Below are 16,984 nucleotides of genomic sequence, written 5' to 3' on the forward strand. Positions count from 1 at the left end.
ATGGAGTCAATCTAATTGCATTTCATGTCACATAACACAGAGACTTCATTAAGGGTCAAATTTTGCAAAACCAGTTATAAATTCTCCTATGCAATCTTCCTTGCCTGCTCTGCCCTCCAGCCCCAGACACTTGGAAGTCATTCTCACAGCTAAACCTGGGGGAAGGGAGAAATAGAATCATAGTTTCTAATGCAGGTAGACATGTTTTACATAATGCAAAGGCCCAAAGTACCCAAAATAATAACATCCAACCTTTATACAGCACTTACTCCGTGCTAGGCATTGTTTGAAATGCTTTACATTTTTAACCCTTGTAACAACTTATGAGATAATTACCATTATTACTCCCACTTTACAGATGAGGAAATGAAGACCCAGAGACATTAAGTGACTGGCCCTGGGTCTTCAGGCTAGTGAGTGGTCAAGCTGGGAATCAAACACCAGGCAGGCTGGCTCCAGAGCCCACACTCCTGATCACAATGCCAAACCCACCGTGTTCCAAGCCCTGTGCTGGGAGATGAATACAAAGATGAACCAGCACCAGCAGCAGAGGAGCTCACAGTCTCATGGAAGGAGAGAGTCACTAACTGTATAACCACACAGTGTGATAAGGGCTGGGACAGAGAGAAGCCCAGGGATCTGGAAGCCCAGAGAAGAACTGCCCCGATGCAGCCTGGAGATCAGAGATGAATCCTGAAAGAAGGGGTGCCTGGGTTGTCCTTGAAAAATAATCATCTGTCAATAATTGTTCCCCAGGAGGCAGGCATTAGTGTTTCCTGTGCCTGGACCAGCTCTGGTCCTGATAATCCCTTCCCCTCCTAATTGGATCTGTATGCTTCACACCCAGATCCTGCCCTTGATGAGAGAAGACTCAGTAAAGCCCTACTTCCTGGATTCTCAATACTCAGGCCTCATAGAAGGCTCCAGCTTAAGTCTCCCAAAGTTCCATGGCCACAGTGTGAAAGAGATTTTTTGCAGTAAACCTTCTACCAAAACATAATTCAATTATGTCCCCCAAATCCCACAATAGAATAATTCTCCTCTTCTCCCTTCTTTAGGATCTTTATGGAGAAAGGAACACACATGGGGCCTGGCTTAATCCAGCCACTGGAAGGTTTCAGCAAAGGAGGAGCGTGAACAGAGATGTAGACAATAACCCTTAGGTTCCTGCCTACATAATGGAGAGGACAGTCCTCAACTGAGATCAGGGACAAAGGAGAGCATGTCTTGGCTAAAACAGCCTAAGAAACTGAAAGCATACTAAGGAGTGTGCCAGCTGTGTCATTCTCCCATCTGGAATCTTTGAACAAAGAAAAAGGTACAGGTGACTTCATTTATTAGTTTGCAAGGGCACCCCATGCAGGTGAGACCTCTAACCAATTTCTGGGAAAGAGATTTTATCAAGCATCCCTAGGGCTAAAAGCTGGATGGGGGCAAAGACCAGTATTGCTCCCCAAGGCAAGGGAGAAGTCCAAAAGGACAAGACTTTGGCCTGTCTTACAAACTGACTTGCATGAAAGCAGAGTTCTGGGCACTAGGAAACTGGGGGTGGGCTGGAAAGGCAGGAGGGGAGGTGATGCTGAGGCTATACTGAGATTCAGCCTCCAGGCTCATTACTTCTGCTGAGTCTCAGTTTTCTCATCTGTGAGATGAGGCTAATAATCTGTGATAGGCTCATCCCTATAGGCTCAGCTCACAGAGCTCTTAAGGGAATTGGATGGGATAATGTCTGTGAATGTTCTTTGAAAATGGATTCAAGGTACAAATGTAAGTTTACAGTAGCAATGCCCAGTTTGCTTTCTATTCAGTCACTGATCCCCATCCAGGAATATGGTCATACTTTTTGTTTGTTTACACCTATCATTTTATCATGGGTATTTTTCACTTTATACCATTTCTTTAAGGTAGTTGGGACAGGTATCATCTCATTCCATAGACAAGAAAGCAGGAGACCAGAGAGGTGACTCAACTATGAGAATTAGAAGAATTTTTTCTTCTGCATCAAGCTCTATACAGGAGGAATAATAACAATTGACATATATATTACTTTATCATATATCAAATGATATCAAATATTATATATTTATAATTAACTAAGCACTTACACTTAGGTATTTTCTATGATCATCCCACGACCTTGAAAGGCACAAAGTAGTCCCTCCCTCGATTTTATATTGAAACAACTCACGGTTCTAGAAGTGGAAGTAGCAAGTTCAACGCCACACAGCCAGAAAGAAACAGAACCAAAACTGGAACTCAGCCCTTCAGATTCCAGATTCAGTGTCTGCTTCTCTCCACTGTTCCAGCTTAAGCTACTCCTGGGAAGAAATTCCTTCTAGTCAGTGGTTGCAGAAGTTGGAAGATGGATTTTGGCATTTGCTACCTAACCTTGATTGACCTTGACCAGTTCATGTGAATTCCTTTGAACTTTGAGTTTGCTACTCTATGAGCGTGCTACTCTATGAGTACCCCTTCTTTGCAACTGCACAGACCCCACATAGACTCTATCCTTACCTCAGTGACACCTGAATGTGCCTACTTGTTTCCATGTCCCTCCTTCTATTAGCCTGGGAACCTTCTGAGAGCATGGACTCTGTCTTATCTTCCCCGTGACCCCAGTGTCTACACATAAAAAGCCTGCCTTAAATGACTTCATAATACTGAACAACTCCTTCAACTCTCTCGATTTCAGTTTCCCTGTCTATAAATGAGGGAGCAGGAAATGATCACCTCTAAGTTTCTTCCAGCATTAAAATTGCCTGATTTCAAGCGAATGATGTTCTCTCTACCTATCACAATCACATTCACCCTCCAGTGCCAGTTTGGCTCCCACCCGCTCTCTGAGGACTTCTCCAATCTCCCACAGGGTTTTGGAGACACTTCCTCTCCTGAAATGCTGGAGCAGTCATTCTCTACGCTACTCACCAGCCCTTGGCTGTACCGCCTCATCCATTACCTGTTTCTTGAGTACCTGTACCTTGTTTCCACACATCAGATGGTGTAGATTATCTCCACGATTGGATTGTTTAATAGTTTTCAAGGAGCATCCATGTACCACCCTTCAGTTTTTGCTCCCCGATGTGCTAAGTGCAGCCCTGGGTTCATGACTAGGAGTCAGGAGAGTTGGATCCAACTCCCAGCTTCTTCACTGACTCTCTGTGTGACCTTAAATAAGCCACTAGACCTATGAGCCTCAGTTTCCTTAGTTATAAAATAGAACTAATATTATTGCCTCCAGAATTATTGTGATAATCAAAGTAGATAACAGATAAAAAAGCACTTTGTTAGCCATAATAACCTTACAAATGTAAAGAATTATGTTAGTGTAATTGGTATTATGGTATGGTTGCTATTGAATGTATTTGACTAGGGAGGAATAGAAATAACATGCATGTATTCATTTGTTCAAAAAGTTTTCCAGACACTAAGATCAGTGAATAAGACATGGCCCCTGCCCTCAAAGGCCTCTCTGACTACAGGAACATCGTAGTGGAGGAAGCACTGAATTTAGTGTCAGAGACTTGGGCTTGAATCTCAGTTCTGTCACTTAGAAGTTGTGTAACCTTGGGTCAAGTCATTTTAACTCTTTGAAGACCAATTTCCTTTATATATAATGAGGAATTTGGGCCAGTCCATGCCTCCCAGATTTGAGAGTCTAAGATTCCATAAACATAAGAAAATTCACAACATCTTTTCAAACTCTGGAGGATCTGTGGGAGTGGGAAGAACACTGAGTGGCTGCTGTCAAGCATAAGAATAGGAAAATGCACCATGCCTTGAGTGGAAGGTGCTGTCCTCAAAAAGTGCATCTCCTAAGCACTACTGGGCCCTGGCCTGCCTGTGCTCTTTATCGAGGCCGCGAGGCAGCGGCTGTTTCAGCACCGTGGATAGCTCCATGGCACTGCCCTCATGGCCTGGAGCCTAAACAGGCCTTTCCACCACCAACCAGATGTTCCTGCTTTCTCAACCAGCTTAAGGCTAAAACAAACCTTTTCAACCAGGGTTTATCAGAGTTTCTAAATTACATACTGGGAAGAAATTTAATTGCTTTAATTAAGAAAGTTTATTTCATGGTAATTCAGTTTTGTTATGCTGCAAGACTTAATGTGTCCTCTGGTGGGAGAGTCTATTATAAATATTCATTGCCTCACTCAGATACCCTCTCCTGGCCCTAATCGCCCTCCCTCACCCCACAGAGTTTGAAAATGTGTCTGAAGAATATTGAGAAAAGTGAGGCCTTCCTGAGCAAGGACACCAGGCCAGGACAAGGTCAACTGAATTCAGTCAGGAAGACATAGAAGGTAAGATTTTAGAATTTTTTTTTTTGGCGGTACATGGGCCTCTCACTGTTGTGGCCTCTCCCGTTGCTGAGCACAGGCTCCAGATGCGCAGGCTCAGCGGCCATGGCTCACGGGCCCAGCCGCTCCGCAGCATGTGGGATCTTCCCGGACCGGGGCACGAACCCATGTCCCCTGCATCGGCAGGCAGATTCTCAACCACTGCGCCACCAGGGAAGCCCAGGTAAGACTTTTATAGTGTGTTACTCCTGCATTTTACAAATAAGGAAACTGAGGCCTGGAGGGGGAAGGGCAGGTCATATACTTAGCAAATGGCAGAGCTGAAACTATGGACGAAGTCTCCTGATTTCCAATCCATGGCTCTCATCTCCCAATTTCTAAATTCAGGCTATTTTCATACTATCTCTAGAGATCGTCTGGTCAACTTTCTTACATACGAAGGGGGAATCCAAGTCCTAGACAGGGCTGACTTGCCCTAAGCCACAAGCAGACCCATCTACCTCCCTCCCACTGCAGGATTCCGTAAGTCCTGAGAATCACGCAACTTCTGCTGGATTACCTCCAGTGAAAAACAGCCCAGTGTTACATTTGCACACCTATGCTATTTGTAGTAAGGAGATAAAATTGAGATTTGACATTGCCTTTCCTTGAAGGAGCTGACAGTCCAGTTGGGCAAAGGAAACAAAAAGAAAATAAGAAGCAAAATGGTAATAATGAACACTTGTTATGCATTGCAACACACTCCTCACAGTTCCCCCTAATGTGCCCCATTATTTCATGCTTTCGTGCCTTTGTCCACAGAGATGCTTCCCCAATGCAGCTGCCTAGTCAACTCCCGTACATTCTTCAAGACACCAGAAAATCTTCCCAACCCCTCCCCTCCCCTCTCTCCTCCATGCCCCACTGCACTCTACCATCCTATCTCATAGCATTTATCACACTGAACAGTTCCTTTTTTACTTGTCTGTCTCCTCACCTTGGAATCACAGTGCCAAGAGCACTGTCTGGCAAAGACTAGAAGCTCAGCAAATCGTAGCTAAATGGATGAGTATGAAACAGATTTACTGTGGAGTTTCAGTTCATTGGGGTATAAACCTGGAATAGTTTTATTTTTTCCAATAACTGCTACCAACTGTGCTTGGATGAACCCTCCTTTTTCCCGCTGGGTAGCAGGCCGCCTTAACAAGCTCTCAATCTGAGGCCACAACTTTTCAGTCACTTTCAGTTATGAAAACAGTCTCATCTGGGTTCTTTAGCACTCAATCCTATTTATTTATTTATTTTTATTCTTATGTTGGGTTCAAATCCCTTCCTACCCAACCCCTGTCGTTCCCCGCCTGCCGCCCCTACCGTCCCTAACCCAGATCAAGCATCTGACTCTAACTGGGGGTGGGAGGAGCAGGGTCTGCTCTCACTCACCTCCTCCTCCCTCTTCTACTGCTCTGATATTGGGGTGCAAGGAGGGCAGGAAGAGGTAGTGGACTCCTAGTGTGACAGCTCACAGTGAGGAAGTCCTCTCCTAACTATGCCTTAGCCACTGACCTGGTATGTTGCCTCTGGGATCCCTGTGGGTGGTGGGGAAGCTCTCATACACTCAGTGGTGCGGGTCCTCCCCGAGCAGCTTCCTTATGCACTGGTGATCCCCACTGAGATTCACCCCATCACTGGTTAACACCCTCACATCCTGTCCCACAACTCAGTTCCCTGATACCCCTCACTGTATGAGACCCTTAATCTCATCTAGTCTATGTGGCTCCCACTCAGAGGCCTGTGAGCATCTTTGAGAACTGAATGGGGCAGGGGGGCTGTCCTTGCCCCTTTTGTTAGACCAAACCACCACCTGTCTCTCCTTTGCTCTTCCACTGCTGTACCAGAGCCAGGCCAGCTAGTTACATGGAAAAGCAAAAAGTCAGTCTACCCTTTCCTTAGGGCCGTGTCTCAGGGAGGGAAAATCCTTTGTCTCCTCCAGGGCATCGGGATGGGAAAGTAACAGCTTTTCCTCCTCTCAATCCTCCCCTTCTAGAGAGAAGAGGTCAGAGTAGGACTGATTTTCTAAACCAGGAGACTCTCAGCCAGCAGTGGTCATCCTGACTCCTGGTCAGTCTCTTTAAAATGTAGAGACTTGGTGTCTTTTTTCTAAGCTGTAAACTCTAGTTGTCAATTCCTGAGGGAGAAGGGATCCACTTTGTACCTCACTCTCTCCTACACACTATTCCTGGAATTGAGGCTAGCACAAGAGAGGTTCAGAAAAGAGCGGTTCCTGGGGGTAATCTGGGGAAACTTCCTGAAGGGAACAGTCTGCAGCTGAACGTTAAAAACTAGACAGCATTAGAATTTCTGGAGAAATAGTAGTCTAGCCATGTGGAAGAGGAAAAAGAGTGATTATGACGTTTTACAGGAGATAGCACAGAGCTCAGCACAGTGTGGGCACTCAATAAATAACACAATTAAACTGATCCACCTGCAGCTGGAAGTTCTCTCTAGAAAAAAGTAAAATTGCAGGGACTGTGCAGCCAGATTGACTGAATTCAGATCACCACCCTCCCATTACTTTGGCATCTTCAATAAGTCATTTGACTTCTCTGAGTCTCTATTTCCTCCTCTGGAAAAAAAAAAGGATAATAAAACCATTTAGAGGATTGTTATAAGCATTAATAAGGTACATGGCCCACTGTTGCTAAGAAAGTGCCATGGCTCCACCAAACAGGTTTATTTTCTTCTTGGACCCACAGCTTCATTTCATCTCCCAGTTCCCACAAGGAACCATGGGACTGAATTCTGGCCAATGGAATGTGGACAAAAGTGAGGTGTACCACCTCCAGGCTTGGCCCTAAATCCACCATGCACCTTCCGTGCTTCTCTCACCCTTGTCAGTGAGGCTAAAAGGGAAAGACTCCAGGAAAATAAAGTTAGAAAAGAGCTGCTCCCAAGAGCCATCTGGCCAACCTCTGACTCTGAAGGGCAAGAAATAAAGCTTTATTGTTTAATCCACTGAGATTTGAAGGTTGTACGTTCCAGCAGCAAGCGTTAATACCTCAACTAACACACACATAGAAAGTGCTTGGTAAATGTTGGCCATTGTTATTAATAATATTCTTATATCATTCTTTAGTTTATAAGTAGCTGATCCTCACAGCACCCTTGTGAATGGGGTATGGAGAAAGATTACTGCTCAATTTTATACACGAGGAATCTGAGATCAAAGCGTGCTGGTGAATGGAGGTACCCACTAGCCACACACAAGCAAGGAAGTCACACAACCAAGACCAGAAGCATTATATGTGACTCAAGCCCCTCTTACCCTGCATGCCCCTGAATGCTTGTTCTGCTAGGCCACATAAAGCACTAGCCCCCCCTAGTATCCATCCAGGCCAGAGGGGGAGAGTAATCTTTGGGTCAGTGGCAGGACACAAAGGGTTAGTAATTCCTGACAAGCCTTGTACAAGGGCAGGTAGACAGATACTAGAGCCAGGTGAGTTGACATCATCATTGGTTCAGAAGCCCACATGCCACCACAGAAGGAACAAGGAGATGCGGATTCTAGTTCTGGCTCTGCCACCATCTTTCTGAGTGACTCTGGGCAAGTCACTGTGATCTCAGGACCACAGTTCTGAGTCAAAGTGTATAGGGTAACATCAGGACAGAGGGTGTAGCCTTCCCCCAGAAGTCTGGGGCCCCCATGGTTATAGGGTGGGCGGAGAGTTCCCCACCTCCAGGAGAGCTTGAGAATCCCCTTAGAGGCCCTCTGAGAGTGGGCCAGCTCCAGGCCCACCCCTACCCCGCACAGCTTCTCACGCTCCAAAACCCCAGTCAAAAGGCATCTGTCACCAAAACAAGTGGCCCACCATTCCAGCAAGCAGCAAGAGCTGGAAACAAATGGTGTTTTGTCTAAACAATTGTTTCTAACAGCAATTCCCTTTCCAGGATGACTTTTATTATTTATTATCATTATTATTATTATTATGCTTGTTCACTAAGTGGGTTGAGACACATAAATATTTCCAATGTACAGATAACAAATGCCTCCATCTGAGGGAATCAGCTGCCCTCAGACTGCCAACACTGGTGAATTACCACCTGCCAGGGGAGGGACCTGAGAACCAGAGACTGCAACGTGAGATCCCAAGAGGGGAGGGCCTTGCAAAAGGTCACACATAGATCAGAGGCAGGGCCAAGATGAGAATGTAGGTTACCTTGACCCTGACAGCAGTGTCTAGCTGGTAACTGTTACTAATATTGATATTATCATATTGTCATTACCACTGTTATTATTTTAGAACAGATAGACCTAGGTTTAAATCCTGACTCTCCACTCACTAGCCACATGCCCCTCTTTAAGTCTTAGTTTTCTCATCTGCAAAACGGGTAAGTAATTTCCATCATCTCAGGAAGATCAAATAAAAAAAACATACTTAAAGTCCCTAGCCTGATCATTCTTAACTAACATTTAAGCATAAGTGGGAAAGGTCCCAGAAGAAAAAAATAGCATTGTGGTTAAGAGCACAGATGGAGAGCTGGATTGCCAGGGTTTGAGCCTAGCTCTACCATTTATTAGTGGTGTGCCCTTAGGCAAGCTACTTAACTCCTGGAGCCTTGGTTTCCTTCATCTTCCAAATGGGGAAGATGATGGTGGTAGTGGTAGTATATACAGTATAGAGTTACAGCTGCACACAGTAAGTACTATAAAAGTGCTACCAATCGCTATTTCCAATTTACCTCACTCCTGTTCAACTTTTAAAGAATTTTCACATTAACCTCTCTTTGTGGCCTGGAAGGTGGAAGGGCAAAAATTATTTTACCCATTTCACAGAAGAGACAAGGAGACTCAGAGAAGCCTAGAGACTTGCCCAGGTCACACAGGAGGTGGCAGAGCTAGGACTTGAATTCAGTGCTCCAGCTATGAGTCCTGAGATCGTCCTGGCCTCTGACAACAGCTGGCCTAGGCCATAGGGCAGAGCGAGGAGAGAGAGGCTCCTGCCCCTTTCTACCGGCTCCAGCCCAGTTCTGTGCCAGGCACCCAGTGGTTGAAAGTGGACCTAGGGGACACATGAAGTGAGGAGATGAGTGAGAACAGATAATGCTGCATGGCTAACTCCTAAAGTGGGCAGGGGGAAGGAGAAGGCAATAATTCTAACTGGATTGATTTCACCTGTAGAGCCATGAACTTAATGCTTCCCACTTGGTTAGGAGCAAAGCCAAGTGCAGCTTCAGGTCCTTGCAGCCTGCTGCCTCTGCCCAGGTTAGATAGAAGAAAGGGGTCGCCACCAAGGAGGAGGCCAGACTGGGCTAGAACAAGGGTGAGACAAGAAAAGAGGCGCTCACCCTCAGGATTTTTCAAGTGCCTCCCTAAATTTGGCACCCTAAGCACCTCACTTGCCTTACCCCACTCCTGACCCTGAGCAGAGAAAAGGCCCCACCCAGACTGGGGATGCGGACCCCTGATTCCAAGTCCTGACTCTGCTGCTCGCCAGACTATTAAACTAGGCAAATGGTTTTACCACTTCCCAGAAATGGGGGTGTGCATTCCTATAATGAAGGACTGAAGAGCGGCATGAAGCCTAGACGGGAGAGTTCAGCTCTCACAGCGGATGGCAGCCTTTAGTTACTACCTGCTCTACAAACAAAGAGACCTGCTCTTTGCTCCCTCCCAAGGTCAAGGCAGGTTGAGGTCACCATCCCCCTCCTTACCCACTCCCCTCCATTGCCCAGCCTGCATATTCACACTTAGTCCAGCCCCCACAACCTTGCCCAGGTTGCTCTCCCTCCTTGCCTTCACTCTAGGCCACTAAAACCCTACTCTTCTGGTCCCTGACCATCCCGGTCTTCTGTCTCTCCTCTAAACACCCCATCTTGCACCCTTTGGCTCCACAGGACACACAGGAGTGAGCATGCGTAGAGAGAAGGCCATGTGAGGGCACAGCAAGGACGTGGCCACCTACAAGCCAGGAAAAGAGGCCTCATCAGAAACCAACCTTGCCAGCACATTGACCTTGGACTTGCAGCCTCCAGAACTGTGCGAAAATAAATATCTGTTGTTTAAGCCACCCAGTCTGTGTGTTCTGTGGCAGCCCTAGCAGACTGATATAGAGGGCCTGTGTCACAGTTCATTTGTGACCTTTGACGATCACTTCCCTTCTCCAGTGCTATCTCTACAGCTGATAAGAGAAGAAAGCTCTGCTGAGGGAAACTCAGGAATGTCTTCACAGAGAAGATGATAGTCAAAATGGAGTATGTACTGGCAGGAAGGGTGAAAGCCAGCAGAGGGAGGGTGCCCAGCAAAGCCATGGAGTCTTGAAACAGCCCATCCTGAACCACCAGGTGAGGTTTGGTCTGAAAGCCTCATGCTCAATGAAGCTGGAGCAGGCAGGGCCAGGCATGGGGAGCCCTGCTGAGCCATTACAAAGGGCCATGTTCTTTCTGCAGAGGGCAAAAGAAACCCATTGAATCTTGAGCAGGGCAGTGGCATGGTTTATGTTTTATTTTATTTTTTTTGTTTGTCTGTTTGTTTGTTTTGCGATACGCGGGCCTCTCACTGCTGTGGCCTCTCCCGTTGCGGAGCACAGGCTCCGGACGCGCAGGCTCAGCAGCCATGGCTCACGGGCCCAGCCGCTCCGCGGCATGTGGGATCCTCCCGGACCGGGGCACGAACCCGTGTCCCCTGCATTGGCAGGTGGACTCTCAACCACTGCGCCACCAGGGAAGCCCTGGTTTATGTTTTTTTTTATATATATATATAACATCTTTATTGGGGTATAATTGCTTTACAATGGTGTGTTAGTTTCTGCTTTATAACAAAGTGAATCATTATACATATACATATGTTCCCATATCTCTTCCCTCTTGTGTCTCCCTCCCTTCCACCCTCCCTATCCCACCCCTCCAGGTGGTTACAAAGTACCAAGCCGATATCCCTGTGCCATGCGGCTGCTTCCCACTAGCTATCTACCTTACATTTGTTAGTGTATATATGTCCATGCCTCTCTCTTGCCCTGTCACAGCTCACCCTTCCCCCTCCCCATATCCTCAAGTCCGTTCTCCAGTAGGTCTGTGTCTTTATTCCTGTCTTACCCCTAGGTTCTTCATGACAATTTTTTTCTTAAATTCCATATATATGTGTTAGCATACAGTATTTGTCTTTCTCTTTCTGACTTACTTCACTCTGTATGACAGACTCTAGGTCTATCCACCTCATTACAAATAGCTCAATTTCGTTTCTTTTTATGGCTGAGTAATATTCCATTGTATATATGTGCCACATCTTCTTTATCCATTCATCCAATGATGGGCACTTAGGCTGTTTCCATCTCCGGGCTATTGTAAATAGAGCTGCAATGAACATTTTGGTACATGACTCTTTTTGAATTTTGGTTTTCTCAGGGTATATGCCCAGTAGTGGGATTGCTGGGTCATATGGTAGTTCTATTTGTAGTTTTTTAAGGAACATCCATACTGTTCTCCATAGTGGCTGAACCAATTCACATTCCCACCAGCAGTGCAAGAGGGTTCCCTTTTCTCCACACCCTCTCCAGCATTTATTGTTTCTAGATTTTTTGATGATGGCCATTCTGACTGGTGTGAGATGATATCTCATTGTAGTTTTGATTTGCATTTCTCTAATGATTAATGATGTTGAGCATTCTTTCATGTGTTTGTTGGCAGTCTGTATATCTTCTTTGGAGAAATGTCTATTTAGGTCTTCTGCCCATTTTTGGATTGGGTTGTTTGTTTTTTCGATATTGAGCTTCATGAGCTGCTTGTAAATTTTGGAGATTAATCCTTTGTCAGTTGCTTCATTTGCAAATATTTTCTCCCATTCTGAGGGTTGTCTTTTGGTCTTGTTTATGGTTTCCTTTGCTGTGCAAAAGCTTTGAAGTTTCATTAGGTCCCATTTGTTTATTTTTGTTTTTATTTCCATTTCTCTAGAAGGTGGGTCAAAAAGGATCTTGCTGTGATTTATGTCATAGAGGGTTCTGCCTATGTTTTCCTCTAAGAGTTTGATAGTTTCTGGCCTTACATTTAGGTCTTTAATCCATTTTGAGCTTATTTTTGTGTATGGTGTTAGGGAGTGATCTAATCTCATACTTTTACATGTACCTGTCCAGTTTTCCCAGCACCACTTATTGAAGAGGCTGTCCTTTCTCCACTGTACATTCCTGCCTCCTTTAGCAAAGATAAGGTGACCATACGTGAGTGGGTTTATCTCTGGGTTTTCTATCCTGTTCCATTGATCTATCTTTCTCTTTTTGTGCCAGTACCATACTGTCTTGATTACTGTAGCTTTGTAGTATAGTCTGAAGTCAGGGAGCCTGATTCCTCCAGCTCCATTTTTCGTTCTCAAGATTGCTTTGGCTATTCGGGGTCTTTTGTGTTTCCATACAAATTGTGAAATTTTTTGTTTTAGTTCTGTGAAAAATGCCAGTGGTAGTTTGATAGGGATTGCATTGAATCTATAGATTGCTTTGGGTAGTAGAGTCATTTTCACAATGTTGATTCTTCCAATCCAAGAACATGGTATATCTCTCCATCTATTTGTATCATCTTTAATTTCTTTCATCAGTGTCTTATAATTTTCTGCATACAGGTCTTTTGTCTCCTTAGGTAGATTTATTCCTAGATATTTTATTCTTTTTGTTGCAATGGTAAATGGGAGTGTTTTCTTGATTTCACTTTCATATTTTTCATCATTAGTGTATAGGAATGCCAGAGATTTCTGTGCATTAATTTTGTATCCTGCTACTTTACCAAATTCTGGTTTATGTTTTAAAAGGGTTGCTCTGGCTGATATGTGGAACCTGGATTGCATCTGCAGGTAGGAGGCTAATATGGGCTCCCCTGACATGGGGTGGTGGTCTGGACTAGTGCAGCAGGAGGAACAGGGTGAACGACAGCAGGAGAATGCCTGGACCACATATGGTGTTTATCTGGATGCAGAGGGATGCACTTCTCCACTTGGGCAGCTGCTGCATGGGACTGGCACAGGGTGGAGGGGAGCCTGTGGATGTGGAGGTGCTTTTACACATTGAGGGTGGGGCTGTTGTCCACCCCAGCACCAGCAAAAATAGGTACATGATGTGTGTTCAATAAATACTGGCTCAGGGCTTCCCTGGTGGCGCAGTGGTTGAGAGTCCGCCTGCCAATGCAGGGGACACGGGTTCGTGTCCCGGTCCGGGACTTATTTGCACTTCTCATTAATAATATTCATTCATTCATGGGGGAGAGGCCACAATGGTGAGAGGCCCACGTACCGCAAACAAAAATAAATAAAATAATAATATTCATTCATCATATCACATCCAGGGCCCATTTATCCTCCCCGAAATGTATAATTAGAATAAAATTGGAATTTCAGAGTATCAGAACTTCCTCTGGCCTGACCCTTATGGTCCGATGGGGAAACTGAGGGGAAGGGACTGGCCCAGAGTCACACAGCCACTCAGAGGCAGAGCTGGGATTTGAACCCCAGTCTTCTGGCTCCACATTCAGTTTTCTTCCCACAGCCCTTGCATACTCTCAGTGAAGCCAGAAACCAGCAGGTCACTCTCGTGGGTCAGCTCACTGCCTCCTTTGAGACAGATTTTCTGTGGCTTGATTCCTGAGGTTCTGAGCTGCCCACTGAACTCTCCCCTTACTCGCTTCTGAAAAGAAGAACTATGCAGCAGAGCCACATGCTGACACCATGGTATGAAGAGCCCAAGGAACAAGAAAAGGTGAGTGGAAAGGGAGTTGGGGCAGCTGGAAAAAAGGCAAGACCCAAAGATCAAAGAAACAAATGAAGCCACATTTTTGAACATCTGCTCTTGCCAGGCACTGTGCTAGACAAGGTGCATTCATTTCCTCATTTAATCCTCATGTCAACCCTATGGGGTGAAGATTATTAATATCCCCATCTTAAAAATGAGGCACAGAGAGATTAAAGTAACTTGTCCAAGGTCACTGTGCTGCCAGTGGTGGAAAGGATCCCAACCTGTCTGACCCCAAGCCCAGTGCTCAGTCTACATACCTGGCTCTCCCGCAGGCACAGGATGTGGGTCCTCACCCTCTGTGGGCCTCGTGGCCCCATATGAAAATGAGACAGGTGTAGCGAGAGATCTAAGGGGAACAGAACAACAAGAGGAACAACCGCAAGGAAGCAAGGGAGCGCTGAGCCCCTCTGCCCACTGCTGCCATCAACAGAAAACTCTGCTACTCAGAGCAGAGCAGGATTTTGCACATTTCCACCTCCACCCCCTCCCCAACCTCCACTTGAACCTGTCTCAAGCCCTCCCAGATTGCTCTTTGGCTCTTTGGAATGTCCCTCCAAGAATGGGACCTCTGATGGGCTTCCCCTCCCCTGAACTTGGCCCCCAGAATTTTTAGGCCCTTGCTGCCAGGCCAGCAACAGACTCACAGCCTCTCTTCCTGCCAGGGAGGCCAGGAAAGGGAAGGAAAGGGGCTGGGAAGCCTGGGCCTCTCCCACACACCCTGTGAGCAGGGCCAAGTCACCACTATTCCAAGTACTACAATTTCACAGTCATTCACGTGTCTGTCCTGCGTGAGGCCCTGTGTAGGGACAGAAATGCACAAAGCTGCAAACAAAGAAAGTTAATCTAGTTGAGCCTGTTTCCTCAACTGTATAAAATGGGGACAAACCTCCTCATTTAATCTACACACAACCCCATGAAGTAAATATAATTGTTTACCCCATGGAAATTCTGCCCAGTTCATAGGAAATGCTCAGTAGACTAGAACTATTATAGTACACAAAAGCACAGTCCCTGCCCTCAAAGAGCTCCCAGCTTAGTGAAAGAGGCCCATATACCCAAGCAATAATATTTGCTACCATTCACTGAGCAACTTCTCTTTTCCAGGCACCATGTCTACAGTATCTCTAACTTTCACAGAATCCTACACGACAAGCCCTGGCATCCCCCCATTTGACACCCAAGGAAACTAAGCACCCCCAAAAAGAGAGACAACTTGCTAGGAATTTGACCCCAAGATTCCAAGTGTCTCCTCTCAGCTCACTCTGTTACAAAGCAGGCTTCAAGAAGCTCTGGAGTTGAGATCCAAGCCAGAGGCTATGTCATCCATCACTAGCCCTTTTGGAGGACTGAGATTAAAGACAGGAAGAATCCAAGAGGAAACCCCAACTAGCCCCACTGAGGACTGACGCAGAACTCCTGAGCAATAGAGGCCCAGATGCAAGTGGTTGGCCCAAACAGAGTGTCTAGGAAATCACGTGGAGTTTTTAGAAGGAGCCATTGGGAAGAACCAGGCTTCCTCCCTGCATGAGCTCTGGGAAGGACAGGCAAGACCCAGAAGGAGGCTGGGCCACAGCCCAGGGGGCAGAGAATGAGGCCCCACCTGATGGCTGTGGAGATGGAGAGGAGGGGAGGGCCTGTCAGCAAGCATCCACAGGACACCATTTGCATCTTCATCCTTTGGGGGAACAAGGGAAATGTTTGAAGCCCTGCCCTCCTAGAGGCTTCACTCTCCTATGTGGGCAGAGGCCTAAACACTGGAGAAGGGAATAAATTCTTCATAACAACCCTGTAGGCCGAAGTTATCATCAGTCCTGATTGACAGATGAGGACACAAAGCTCAAAGAGAGGAAGCAATTTGCCCCCAAGTCAATTTACCCTCAAGCTGAGCCCTTCTCTTGCCCCTGTGAGTCTTATGCCTTGGTCCCTCATCCAGTTTCTCTTGTCTTTAGAACAGGAGAGGAAGGAACACATGGGTCTCCACCACAGAGGCCTAGGGATTGACTGCATGAGATACACTTCTGAAGTTCTTGAAAATACTGATCCCCAGGTCCTGCCCCTAAAGATTCTGATTTGAATGGTTTGAGCAGGGACCCAGGACTCTATTTTTAAATAAATGCTGAAACTGATTCCAATTTGCAGTGGTGGCTAAAAGCGAGAGGACCCCTTTGAAATATCCATTGACTCCCACCTCCATCCCAAATCCCAGTGAGGAGTGTGGAAGTGTCACCCCCATGGTATGAGTTGGGAGGGCTTTAGGGAAAACAAGTGTTTTCCCTAAAGTCTGTGAGAATTCAGGTTTAATTATTCTTTAGCTCTAAGAGACTAAGATTCTATGATTCTGTGATTTTGCCCAGAGGTCTGGCTAAGCAGGGGATGGAGGTGGACTCTGCAGTTTCCTGCTAAGGAGTAAAGAGAAGGCAGGCAGAATGGGCTTGGGGGTAGTGAAACAGCCTTACCAATCTTTTATACCATTTGACTAGCAACTAGCTCAGTGGCTAACATAGCATAGGTGTTTAATAAATACTTGTTCAGTGAATAAAATATTTGTCAGGGTTACAAGTGTTGGAAACCCAGTTGAAATTTGCCAAGATAAAAAAGGGAAGGATACAGGGTATCCCTTATGACTGAGGTGTAGTTGGGCCTCAGGAACCACAGGAGTCAGGGCCTCAAATGCTGCCAGGTCTCTCTGTCACCCATCTCATCCTCTCTCTGCATATCAGCTTCATTCCATCCAAGAAAGGCATGCTTTCCCCCATCTGGCATGAAATGTGACAACCTACACCTCCCAAGCCTCACATCCAACAACTCCCACTCTCACAAAGAACCTAAGATTCCCCTCCTTTCATTCCAGTTTGAAAAATCCCAGAGAAGCCCTCCAACTGGCCCAGCTGAGTTAGGGATGCATCTCTGACAAGGTGGGTGGGATTACATAGTACAGACACT

Source organism: Stenella coeruleoalba (genome assembly GCF_951394435.1).
Source record: "Stenella coeruleoalba genome assembly, chromosome: 1".
NCBI classification, from domain to species: domain Eukaryota; kingdom Metazoa; phylum Chordata; class Mammalia; order Artiodactyla; family Delphinidae; genus Stenella; species Stenella coeruleoalba.